The sequence below is a fragment of the Micromys minutus genome, assembly GCF_963924665.1.
Source record: "Micromys minutus genome assembly, chromosome: 30".
Taxonomy (NCBI): Eukaryota; Metazoa; Chordata; class Mammalia; order Rodentia; family Muridae; genus Micromys; species Micromys minutus.
In genome coordinates, this window is record NC_137965.1 from 17,657,891 (window position 1) to 17,670,858 (window position 12,968).

Sequence of the window (12,968 nt, forward strand, 5' to 3'; positions counted from 1 at the left end):
GGCCAACTGTGAAATCCAGTCTCTCAAGATGTAGAACACGAAACTCCTAGAACAGCATGTCGGCCTAGATGCTGTCATGCTCGACACCATGATGATAATGGACTGGACATCTGAGCCTGTAAGCCAGCCCCCAATTAAATGTTGCCCGTCATTTAAAGAGTTGCCTTGGTCATAGTGTCTCTTCACAGCAGTGAAAGCCTAACTAATAAGACAGGCACCAGCTCCCTTTTCCTATCCTCCCCAGCCCTCCAAGGTCTCTCAGTTTGGAACTCCACGAGCAGGTCTTGCTGATTGACCTGCAAACCCGTGTCAACTTCCCCAGCACTGGGATTACAAGTCAGCCACCGCGGCCAGCTTTTCTGCTTGAGTTCTGGTGATCAGACCCAGGTTCTCACGCTCTCAAGAAAAGTACATGGCCAGCTCCCCGGCCTCCCTTTGCTATTATGGGTTACATATATTTCAAACGACATATTTCATCATCTGAAGAAAAACCGAGTAGTCCCAGTTTAATACTGGAAAGTAGTAGAGAGTATCCGTAGAAAAGCTCAACACACCCTCCCTTTAAATCTAACTGTGAGTGTTAGAGGAATAGTGAGTGGTTAAGAACACGTACTGTTCTTCCAGAGGACTCGGGTTCTCTTCCCACCACTGACTAATAGCTCACACCGTCTATAACTCCAGTTCCAAGGGGTACAACCAACACTCTCTTCTGACCTCTGACAGCAACTGCACACATTGTGACACACACACACACACACACACACACAGAGAAAGAGAGAGATTAAAATTTCTTAATTAGGGGGACATCCGAAAAGTGCCTCACCGAAACCATGGTCCACCTCACAACCTTTCTCTGCAAAGCCAAACCATACGCCTTGCTTTGGATGGCTGCACCAACCGGCCTTTTTACCGCATTGTGGCTGCTCACAAGTGTCCCAGGGATGGCCGATTTGTGGAGCAGCTGGGCTCCTATGATCCACTACCTAACAGTCACAGAGAAAAACTAGTTGCCCTCAACCTGGACCGGATCCGGGACTGGATTGGCTGTGGGGCTCGCCTCTCTAAGCCTATGGAGAAACTTCTTGGTTTGTGCAGCTTTTTCCCCCTGCATCCGATGATGATCACCAATGCTGAAAGACTACGGAGGAAGAGAGCACAAGACATCCCCTTAGCGTCTCAGAAAGCAGAACCAGAGCCCAAAGAGACAGAAGCAAGCTGCTTTCAGCAAACACGGCTGTGGCCACAAGGTCAAGGGCCTGTAAAACTTGCGCATAGAGTTTTGTGTTGGGTCTGGGGAATCAATAAATGGAGCTTTCCAAGTCAAAAAAATTTTTTTTCTTAATTAAATAAAACTAAAATGGGGGAACTCTTTTCAAGACAAGTCTCTGTAGCCTAGGCTGCTGCCCTGGAACTCAACTCTGTAGACCAGGCTGGGATCTGCTTGACTCTGCCCCTGCCCCAAGTGTTGGGATTAAAGGTGTGTACTACAACAATCCAGCTTTATAACTTTTCCTAAAAGAAAAGAAAATGTGTGCGTGTGTGCCTGTGTGTGTGTGTGTGTGTGTGACTGACTGTGTGTATCTGTGTGAGTGAGCATGTGTGTGTGTTTATGTCTGTGTGAGCCTGTGTGTGTGTGTGTGTGTGTGTGTGCAGGTGCATCTGTGTGTGGTAATGTGTGAATGTGTGTGCATGCACAACAGCATATGTGTCGAGTGAGATGTGTGACATTGGGGATTGGACCCAGAGACGTGTACTTGTTAGCCAAGCACTCTACCACCGAGCTTCACCTAAATAGAAAAAAAAAATGTGATTGATTTTAAAACTATGTGACAATTCTATCCTTAAGCCTGAACACTTGGCATTGGGCAGCTGATCCTCTCCCTTGCTTCTTTCCCACGGCGCAGGAAGGGTGTCACTGAGGTGTCTGCTGTCTTTTTTTATGCACGTAGATGTATGAAGGATTAACATGGGTCCTGGTTACTCACTGGCTTCTGCAGGAAACCCAGCCCACTCACTTCCTTGAACGCTTACAGGCTGATGGCAGACCCTGAGGGGCTAAGTTCCACGACACACAAAGTCATCCTCTGAGCCATGCTCAACCTTCCTAATGCTGCAACCCTTTGGTATAGTTCCTTGTGTGTGGTGACCACACCCCCAAAGCATAATATTACTTGGTTGCTACTTTATAACTGTAATTTTGTTGCTGTTGTGAATTATACTGTAGATATATGATCTAGGACCCCGATGGTGACACCATCCACAGGTTGAGAACAGATGTCTTTTCTCCCTCTGGAACCTGGCCATCAGGGTCACCTTTCTGTACTCTCTCCAACATTAGCGGTCCTGGAAACTTTCCATTTTTCTTCCAGAATGTTCTCCCAGGCGAGTTTCTTTGCCAGGTGCCCTTCGCCCAAGTCCCATTAAGCAGAGAGGGAAGGAACCTTTATCTTATCTCATTCCAGAATGTAGTAAAGAAGGTCCTAGAGCATCGAGGCCACAGGAAACAAGGGTCCTATTATTCCTTCTCCCCTCCCCAAACCACCTTTGTTTTATACACACAAAGGAGAATGAAAGTAGAGCAGTTTATGAAATAAAGAGAGTCACTAATAATACATTGGCTCATGCTCTTGATCCATGAGTAACTGAGTTTGGGGATAGACGGAAACTTGACGGTTTAAACGTTTTTGGGTTTGGAGTTCTTAGGAATTCCAGAGTTCAACTGATAACAGGGTTTGGGTAAGGCTGGCATCAGCTCCTTCTGATTTCAAATGCCTGTTTTTATTTCTGGTTGGTTGCTTGCTAGTTTTGGGTTGGTGAGGCAGTTTTGCCTTCAGCCACACACACACACACACACACACACACACACACACACACACAGCTTCAAATACTTTTCATTCCATTTTTCACGCTAATGACTGAAATGCTAATGTTCAAATGGGCGCTGAATAACCATTTACCTAATGAATGGAAGGAGCTCTTCGTTGTCATTGGTAAATAATCCTTGAAGCCTGGCCTCCCCTTTTCCTTTAGAAACAGAACCAAATCCTGGCGCCATGCATGGAATCCCTGCACCAGGGAGACAGAGGCAGGAGGAACAGGAGGTAGGTTAACCTGGTCTCCAACAAACAAAAAATAAAGGCTGGGGAGATGGCTCAGTAGAGAGAGTCGTTACCCAAACATTGAGGTGCAGAGTCCAATTTGGATTCGTAGCACCTACATAAAGCCAGGTAGATTTGTGGCCACCTATAATCCCAGGACTTGAGGGACAGAGCTGGGATCACCAAGGCCAGCTCTCTCCATAGACTCGCCGACTGGCAAGCTTTGGGTTCCACTGAAAGACCCCGCCTCGTCAGTAAATAAAGTGGAGGGCCATGGAGGAAGATACCTGACAGCAATTTCCAGCCTCCACATATGCACCTACACACATGTGAACATGCATACACACACACCACAACTACATATGCACGCAAACGGTTGCCCATACACCTTTAAAGAAACACAACCAATTCACATTGGTATGTGCTGCAGAAACAACAACAACAACAAAATTAAAATGGAAGAGTTAATAAGACAGCGATTTCTCACAATTAGCCTACCCAGAAATATGATGGTGTTTTAAACTCCTTCACTTGAAAATAAACTAAAATTGCAAATAACTCTCGGTTGCCCTTCCTCGATTTAGATATGTCAGAAGAAACTTTAACGAGTTTATTTCTTAAGTTAGTCAACTAATTAACGAAACCACCAAGCAGCCAAAAGACTTGAGGCTATAAGAATAGTTTGCAAGCATACTCAAGCAGTTGATGTCACCTACAACCCCAGAGCCACACATTCATAAAGTATTAAGAACCATTTCTTTTTCTTTCTTTTCTTTCTCCTTCTCACTCCACAGCCCCACCGCCAAGACAAGGTTCCTCTGTGTAGCTCTAGCTGTCCCGGAACTCCGTCTGTAGACCAGCCTGGCCTCAAACTCAGAGATCTGCCTGCCTCTTTCTCCTGAGTGCTAGGATTTAAAAGAACCCGCACCAACACCTCCCAGCAGGAACTACTTCAGTAATCAAATTGGGATGGTTAAGCTTCCTTTGCTACTTGCCTGGTTGAAATCACCTAGGAGACACACCTCGGAGGATGTCTCTGGGGGTGTTTCCAGAGAGGTTTAACTTAGTGCGATGATTTGAAAGAGAGAGCTATCCCACATAATCTCATATAAACACGTTGTCTTGGGCTGGCCGTGTGCTTTGTGGGAGGTTAAGGAGGTAAGGCCTCTTTGAAAGAAGTACTTCACTGGGGGCAGGCTTCAACCACTTCCTGGTCACTGGCTCTCTCTGCTTCGTATCTGTAGTTAAGTTTGTAGCCTCTCAGCCTCCCATTTCTCCCACTGTGATGCTCCCCCACCATGATGGACTCTCATCCTTCTGGAATCCCAAGACCAAATAGAGTCTATAAGTAAGCCTGATCATGGTATATTGACACAGCAACAGGAAGGTAAATGATGCACTGAGAATGGAAGACCCAGCCTGCATGTAGGCGGCACTTTCTCAAGGCTGTGGTACAGGGAGCTGAGCACCAGCGTGCATAGCGCATGCGCTCTCTGCTTCCTGGCTGCGGATGCTTGTGACCCCTGTCTCACGCCCCTCCTGCCATGCCTTCCTTGTCATAAAGGACTCTACCCTCAAACCAGGAACCAAATGAACTCTTTATTCCTTGAGTTGGCTTTGATTGGATATTTATTACAGCAACAAGAAAATGAGCTAATACAGGCAAGATGCATTGAGATCTAGAAGAATTAAATAATTTCAATTTTTACATAAAGCCCAGCACTGAGTACTTCAGCCAGCATCATCAATGTTAATCTTTCCACTCGAGGTACTTCAAAGGAAACACTTGAACGAATGTCAGTTATCAAGTAAGATTAAAATGCAGCTTGTGAGCTGCTGCCTTTGATCCCTTAACACTGCAAAAAATAAACAAATAAGATAAAACTCAGCTACCAATACGGTTCTCTGAGTGATCTGAGGGTGCTAAAAGCCTTTGTATGAAATCATCGGACAGGCTTTAGTCACCTTGAAAATGCAAAGTCAGAGAGAGTCCGTAAGATAATTTGGGAAGTGCTCCTCTAGGAAGAGGAAGGGTTTGGAAAAAGTTCTCTAAAAAGAACATTGTGATGGAAACAACCAAGAAATAGTGACGAAGGAATTAAAGAAAAAGTTCTGAGCAAAGCTTGCGGTCCCCAGGAGTGCCTTGTGTTACCGTAATTATTCTAAAGGGTTTAGAAGATAGGAAGACAGTTCTCATCATTCTGTGACTTTTCGTGATTCTCTCCCAATTTCCTTCTTTCCTGAAATACAAATTTGTCTTTGAGATAATAACCATGCATTAAAATTAGATCAAACAACTACCTTAGGATTAAATCAGATCGAAGAATGTGCTTTCTTTGGGAAATTTTTATTAAATCCGGTTTCTCTAATGAGAGCCTTAAATAGAAATGACCTTAAATCAAGTTTATCTTGCATGAAGAGTCTACTAGTAAAAAACAGGGTCATTGCTGTAAGTAGGATATTTATTATACGTTCTTTTAAGATAATTTTTATACTTATGACATGGTATTCTTTCATTAAGATCCAAATGTTCCTATAAAATAAATGTATATAGTCGAAAGGCAACCCAGTCAACTTTAAAATAACACTCTGGGGGTTGGGGACTCTGTCTCAGAGAGTAGAGTGCTTGACTAGTACCCTTGAAGCCTTGGCTTTGACACCCAGCATCCCATAAAACTAGGTGTGGTAGTCCCTACCTGTAATCTCATTACTCAGGGGTACAAGCAGGAGAATCAGAAGTCCAGGGTCATCCTGAGCTACAAGGAGAGCATGGAGCCAGCAGGAGACCCATGAGACCTTGCCTCAAAGAGATATTATGATAATAATGGCTTTGTCTATAGAGGAATAACTAACCAATGCTTAGAGACAAAGTTAAAAGCTCACACTTAAAGGGAGAAATGAAACTTCCTGAAACCGAGATCTGACTTTCTCTCTTTCCTGTTAGCAAGAATTGTCAAAGACATTTGTGGGAAGCTGGCAATCTGCCTTCCCAGGTACCATCGGTAGGACTGTGGGTTGAGGCAACCTTTCTAGACAGCCATTTGGCCGCATGTATTAAACTTTAACACACGAATCTTACTTTTAAATTTAAATAACACAACCTTTGATTTTTTTCCCCCAGTGCCATTTACAAGCTTCTCCTGTGGTTTCCACACACCTGATCGGCAGCGATCACTGGTGTATTTGTAAATAGCCAAAATCAGGAAGAAAGTTCTGGGTCTCTTGTGTGTTCTGGTACATATGTGTTTGTGTCCTGAGTGGATGAGATAAAATGAGTTCTTAAGCAATGTTGACCGCACACACATGTGGTATGAATGTGTAGCTTGTAGAATAACTATTTTACCAGAAAACTGGGGAATGGGAAGCTTGCTGTTTCTTTGTATTTCATTCTGCTCTGAATTACTTCTTTTAGTCTGTTCTTTAGACTGTTGTTCTCGTTTCTTTGTTTGCTTGCATGTTTGTTTCTACAAGCACCTCGTATTATTTTCGGTTGACAAATTACAACCGATACGAAAAATTCTTTGAACTGCTTCCAGTATTTTCTTTCAGCAAATGCCCGGATCTTCAGGACACCGTGATGTACTTGCTTTGACAAGCACAGGAATAAGCCCGAGGGTCTGGTCAGCTCCTGAGCTCCTGTTTCGCCTGGTGGCACCTTGGGTGGAGAGTTACTTTACAACATTGACACACAGGGATGAAGGCATCCAAAAGGGTGGAGATGTTTGAGGAAAGTGACATCACCGTGTCTGAGGGCCCAAGTGCCTTTCCGATAAAATAAAAGTTAATGTGCTTTTATAAACTCATTTCGAAAAGCCATGATTACATGCAGTACTTTCTCTTCCCAACTTGTCTCATGATGTAGCCATTGGTGACAGAAAGAGGAAGGCAGAGATCGGAAAAAGACAAGAATGTATCCCCCCTGCCCCCCTCCCGTTCCTTTGTAAAATCACATTTATTTGTTTTTTCTGGGGTGATGGTGGAGGCCAGAGGACAACTCTGAGGTGTCAGTTCTCTCTTACCTCGTGGCTCTTGGCATCGAGCTCAGCACCATCTCGCCAGCCCCCATTCATACTCTGAAGCCTTTGCCTACCAGGATTCCAGTTCTAAAAGACTCCCCTAATCCTAAAGAGAAGAACGCCACAGAATCAGAGTACTTGGCCTCATTTCACATCATGTCAGTTATAAACTGAGAAAAAAGGAAAACACTCACACTGCCCGAGCATGGCGTATGCAGACTAAAAAGTATCTGAAATACACTTATTGATGTATTTTCGGCTATTGGACTCAATATACGGAAAGGAAAACAAAACCAGAAGGGCAGAAACCGAGTGCTTAATAGCTATTTTAATTTATCCCTCTTCTTTTCCTGTTTGATCAAATGTTCCTGTAAACTCTTTTGCAGATTAAAGTTTATTTTTGCAGGCAATACCTTGGTTGAAGCTGCTTTTCAATCAGAGGAGGATGGATTAAACTGCCCTCCTCCTAATTGCTTTGTGAAGCCTTGCCTTCCCTGTATCTCACTATGCTTTCTTAAGAAATGAGGCACTTATGTATCCCGAGGGCTTAACCAGCGCTTCCTGAGTTAGAGGAGAAAGGAGGACGCCTGCTGTATTCGAGTAACATCAATCAAGCCTCCAGTCCAGCAGTTAGGCCCCCATTCCATGCAGAAGAAGAGAGAGCATCTGGGGAACGTCTCCCTCTTTGTGAGCCCCGCCATCGGATGTCCATCATGGAGGCTTGCAAAAATAGATGTTTACATGCAAACAAAGTTATTTTAATGCAATATAATGCTTGGGCATATGGCGTATAATATTCTCCAAAATATCATACCAGTTCCTTAGCCAGATTATTACTCCAAACTTTTCTGCTTATTGGCAGCAGCCATTAATGTTTTAAGGGACAGTTTGGATTCAGACCCATTTTCAGAGATAATAATAGGCTCAGTGACTAAGAGCAGTTCCAGAGGACCCAGGTTCGATTCCCAGCACCCACAGTAAGTTCAGTTCCCTGACTCCAGTTCCCCAAAGGTCCCTGGACACGTTATGCTGCCTTCTCACCAGGCATACACAGATGTATATGCATGTTAAAGTACATACATGTAAAAGTTATACAAGATAACTTTTAAAAACTGAAGAGAAAGGGCATAAAGGGACAGCCATGGTCTCTGTCACATAACCAAAATGTTCGCTCATGAATAGTTCAAAGATTAAATTGTGGCACTCTGGTAGAATTAAACACTTAGAGAGTTACTAGAACAGCCGTGGGACTCTACAGTTATTAACATGAAAACTGCACAGTGTTTTGAATAGCAGAGCAGGTCATGAAAGGGCTTTATAATGTCGACTCCCATCTCCTGTTTAATCATCTGCTTGTATATGTGTATATCTGTGGATGTTTGCATGTGTGTAGGGTGCACAGGCATGTGTGGGTACATTGCATGTGTGTTGAGAGCCAATGCTGATGTAATCAGAATTCTTCCTTGGTCACTTTCTACCCTACAGACAGTCAAGGTCTCTTGCTCAACATGAAGTTCCAGGTTCAGTTAGCCTGTGCTAGCCCACTTGTTCCTATCTCCAGCTCCACCTTCAGTATACTAGGATTGCAGATAGCCACCATGCCCACCCAGCTTTTACATGAGTGCTAGGGATTTGAACTCTGGTCCTCCCTCTTGCACAGCAAGCACTTTACTTACTAGCCATTTCCCCAGTCCTCCTGTCACTGTGAAGTGTCAATCTTAGTCTCTAAAATAATATGCTTTCTAAAATATCCTTTTAGTATTTTAAATTTCTGGCCACACTGCGTTATGATATAAAATAAGCTGTGCATAAACTGCACACCTTGACTGTCGTCAAATTGTTTGTTGACATTGGATCATTGTCACTTCGTCATTTGTCATCTCTATCTGGGGCAAGATTCTGCATATATTACCATAGGTACAGCATGATATTTTGTTATTATTTTATATAATAATATGATGCTATATTATTACATAATTGTGTTATATTTTTCAATATAACAAAACTATTAATTTTCAATATATTTTATACTTCATAGCTATTATTGGCTTGAGGCTAATGTGTAAAAGCACCCACCATTTTGGGGGACTGAATGATTTATTTTTGTCTACCTACCTCTGTTATTTTTGAGGCAATGTTGTTGGGTACATGCAAATTCAGGATTGTTATAGTTTCTTAGAAATTGTTATAATTATAATAATTATTATTAACATTACCATTAGACTGTATGTGTGTGTATGTGTGGTGTGTGTGTGTGTGTGTGTACAGAGGACAGAGGACAACTTGAGGGAACTGGCTCTCTCCTATGCACAGCTCTCAAAAATTGAATCAGGTGGTCAAGATTATGCAGCCAACCTTTTCTCTTTTAATTAAACGATGACCCTCGTAACGCTGAATGTTGGTGCCTCAAGTGTATTTCGCATAATTGATGTGCCACCGTCTTTACCAGCTTAGTGTTTATCTGGGTTTTATTTCCCAGCATTCTCTTGCAGATGTGAAGGTTCATGAATGGGCCGTATCTCAGTTCAGATGATCTCTATTTTGAAGCAGATGGGCTCGTTTGCATTTGTTATGACTGCTAATTTTGTATTTATTCCCAGCATCTTATTTTATGTTTTCTATTTGCCTTTTTTATCTTGAAATCACACTCACTTTTGTGTGTGTGCAGGTGCACGTGCACATGTGCCTCGTGTGCCCTAACCATGGCCAGAACACGAGGGAGCCGCTTCTCTCCCTCCTCACCAGCGAGATGGAACCAGTCCTGCCAAAGATTATTTCCACAGTCTTGTTTATCCTCTTTTGATCTCAGACTTAGTATTTGGGATCGGATCTTTCAACTCCCGTGGACCAGCCCAGGCTCGGGGAGGAAGCAGTAGCTTCAGAGAGGGGCTTTAGGTACTGGGTCCCAGTGTCTCAGTGACACTCTGCCTTCTGTGGACTCTGTGGAACATGAATGTCATCCCCAGGAGAAGAATCCAGCCAATTTGTGGCTCCACTCCCAGCTCAAGAGCCATGTGACTTGGCTACATAGTTCCCTTGGCACACCCCACTGCCAAGAACAGCCCTGGCAAGGTAGGCCTGGGAGAAACATGGGGTGTGGTTTAAAAAAAAAAAAAAAAGGCAGTTGGCCTGACTAGCTTGCTGTGATGGTGACTTCAAAAGGCTGGATCGATCTGTGGACTCAGCACCATCAGTAGGAAAGAGCTGAGAAGCTGAAATAAACTTTTCTCAAACATGACTGATACAACAGCAGCAACAGCCTCCCCTCAAAACAGTTTAATCACGTTAGAAGAAACCTTGTTATTTAAAAGACTGATTTGTCTTTGTAGCTTATTTCTGATATTTTAAAGTCATTGTCATAGTCAGGGGAGGGGTGGAAGTTTCAAAGAGCATGTGCCCCAAAAGTATGAGGAGTACCATGAACTACTATAGGGAGATCTGTTAACTCTAATTAAAAACCAAAAACCAAACCAACCAACCAACCAAACAAACAAACAACAACAACAACAACAACAACAAACTCAGTGGTACATGTTTTTAATCCTGGCATTGAAGAGGCAGAGGCAGGTAGATCTCTGTATGTTCAAAACCACCCTGGCCTTTATAATGAGTTTAAGAACACTGAGGAAAACATAGTAAAATCCTGCCTCAAAATAAACAAACAAACAAACAAATAAAATAGTTACATTTTTGAGTTTTGTGAGATTTTATAACTTTCAACTGTAACTGAAATTAGTGTTTGTTATGGTGCCTTTTTGTAAGCTAAATAAACCTAATCTTTGTGCCTGAGTTCCTATTAGATTGTTTAGATTGTGTTATAAAGAGTGAAGGGTAGCCCAGTTCCTGCTACTTTAGACTACTTTAGATTATATAAAAGTTGTAACCTTTTTTGTTCTGTTTTGTTTGTTTGTTTGTTTGTCTGGTTTTTGTTTGTTTGTTTGCTTGCTTGAGAGACTTTTGTTAAATTTGTTTGCTTATTTTTTTTCCATGACAGGGTCCCTAGATTCCAGGCATTTAGCACCTAGACTTTTCCTTGTGTGCTGGGATGCAAACAGATGTCACACTGGAAGGAGGGAGCATGTAACTGACCAAGCCATCCCAGGTCTTTGTGATATTTTTCTTTTCTTCTGTGTTTGGTTTGGGTATCTCACTGTCCTGGGCCTTTCTGCATGAGCTGGGCTGAGTGGCCTGTGAGCTGAGGGGTCTGCCCACCAACTGCCACTCTCCAGTGTTGCTATTTCAAACACATGATACCACACGAAGCTTTTTCACCTGAGTCCTGAGCATACGACTTACACCCTCGTGCCTTCTAGGCCTGGCTTTACCAACTGAGGCATCTCCCTAGCTTCAGGAAATAATATATATATATATATATATATATATCAAAATTATAGAAAATAAAGTCAGGCATGGTGAGGCAGACCTGTAATTGTGGGAGGTAAAGGCAAAAGTTCAAGGTCAAGGAAGAAAGAGGGAGGTTGGTCTCTGTGAGTTTGAGGCTATCATGGTCCACGTAGTGAATTTCAGGTCAGCCAGAGGTATAAGTAAAATTGAGGTTCCCCGCTTAATTCCCAGAAATAAAGATTCTGAGATTGTTTATTAATAAATGTGTATGGCCTAAGCTTTGGCTTGTTCGAAAACTAACTCTTAATTTATTATCCCTTTTATTCTAACCTGGGCTCAGCTATGTGACCGCTTTCCTCTCCTTGTCTTTTTACATCTGTCTCCTCAGCAACCCGAAAAATCTCCCATGTTCCTCTATCCCAGAATTCTCTGTCCCTGCTGGATGTCCCACCTCCTTCTTCCCGCCTCAGCTCATTGGCCCTAAGCTTTCTTTATTGACAGGTGATGCTCGTAAGAGAGTTTCTCTCCAATCCTTAACTACAGAACACGTTTGAGACCAGACTGTGAGCTACATAAGATCCCGTCTTGAAAGAGGGAGTGGAGGGGAAGAAGAATGAACAAAAGAACAATGGAGGAGCCCCGAAGCACATTAATTCTGCACCGGCATCCTCACATCACATGGAAGAAGACAGTGAAACTCTTACATTATTACTTTTAAACCCCTGCCCTCACATCATCCTGGATCTACCACCCACTGGTTATTGTGGCTTTGACTTCTCAGAGGTCTCACGAAGCAGAATTTTGCATGACTTTCACCGATGCCTCACTGGGTAGATGCTGGATGTGTTTTCTGCTTGCTTCTCCCACTCAGGTTGCAGTCCTGTTTTTCCCTTATGTTGTTGGGCACAGCTATGATTTATTCATACTCATCGCTATATAGTATTCCAACGCCTATCTTTTACTGCTCTGTCGATGGGCACTGGTCTGCTTCCAGTTCTTTCCTAGGAGCTATAGTGCTTCTCTGAGCATTTCTGCTAAGTGCCTTTTGGAACAGGCTGTCTTCTCTAGAGTTTAAATCTAAGAGTGAAATCGCTAGGTCATAGAGCGTGGGCATTTTCACGAGGCAAAATTGTTCTCCAAAAAGATTGAGCTGATCTATAGGATATGGGGGATGGCTTTGCTCTGCACAAAGGTTTGTTTGTTTATTTGCCAGTTCTGTGAGTTCATGGTAGGATTTTACACACCCATGGGGCTGTTTGTGTTTCCATAAAATGCCTCTTTTGAAAAGAGTGACTTGTCTTCTTCTTGTTGACATGTAAGAACTCTTTATATGTGCAGGATACAAATACCTTGGCGACTGATTTGCTTGGTTTGTGACATTGGAGATTAAATGTAGGGTGCATTCTGGGCGAATGGCTTCCAACAAACTATATCCCCAGGCCTCTTTTTATTTATTGTTTTTACTCAAAGTAAACAAGAGGTTTACTATTGTTTTGCATGAGGTTGGTCT

General features: G+C 42.9%; 1 pseudogene across 1 annotated transcript in view; it reads left to right on the forward strand.

Moving 5' to 3' along the window:
* The first annotated feature begins 830 nt into the window (after positions 1–830).
* LOC308439815 (small ribosomal subunit protein bS16m-like) overlaps positions 831–12,968 on the forward strand; it is a 32,784-nt pseudogene continuing 20,646 nt past the window's right edge. Inside the window, exon 1 of the transcript in view lies at positions 831–1,247. The product of the transcript in view is annotated as a small ribosomal subunit protein bS16m-like (transcript). The remainder of the gene's footprint in view (positions 1,248–12,968) is intronic.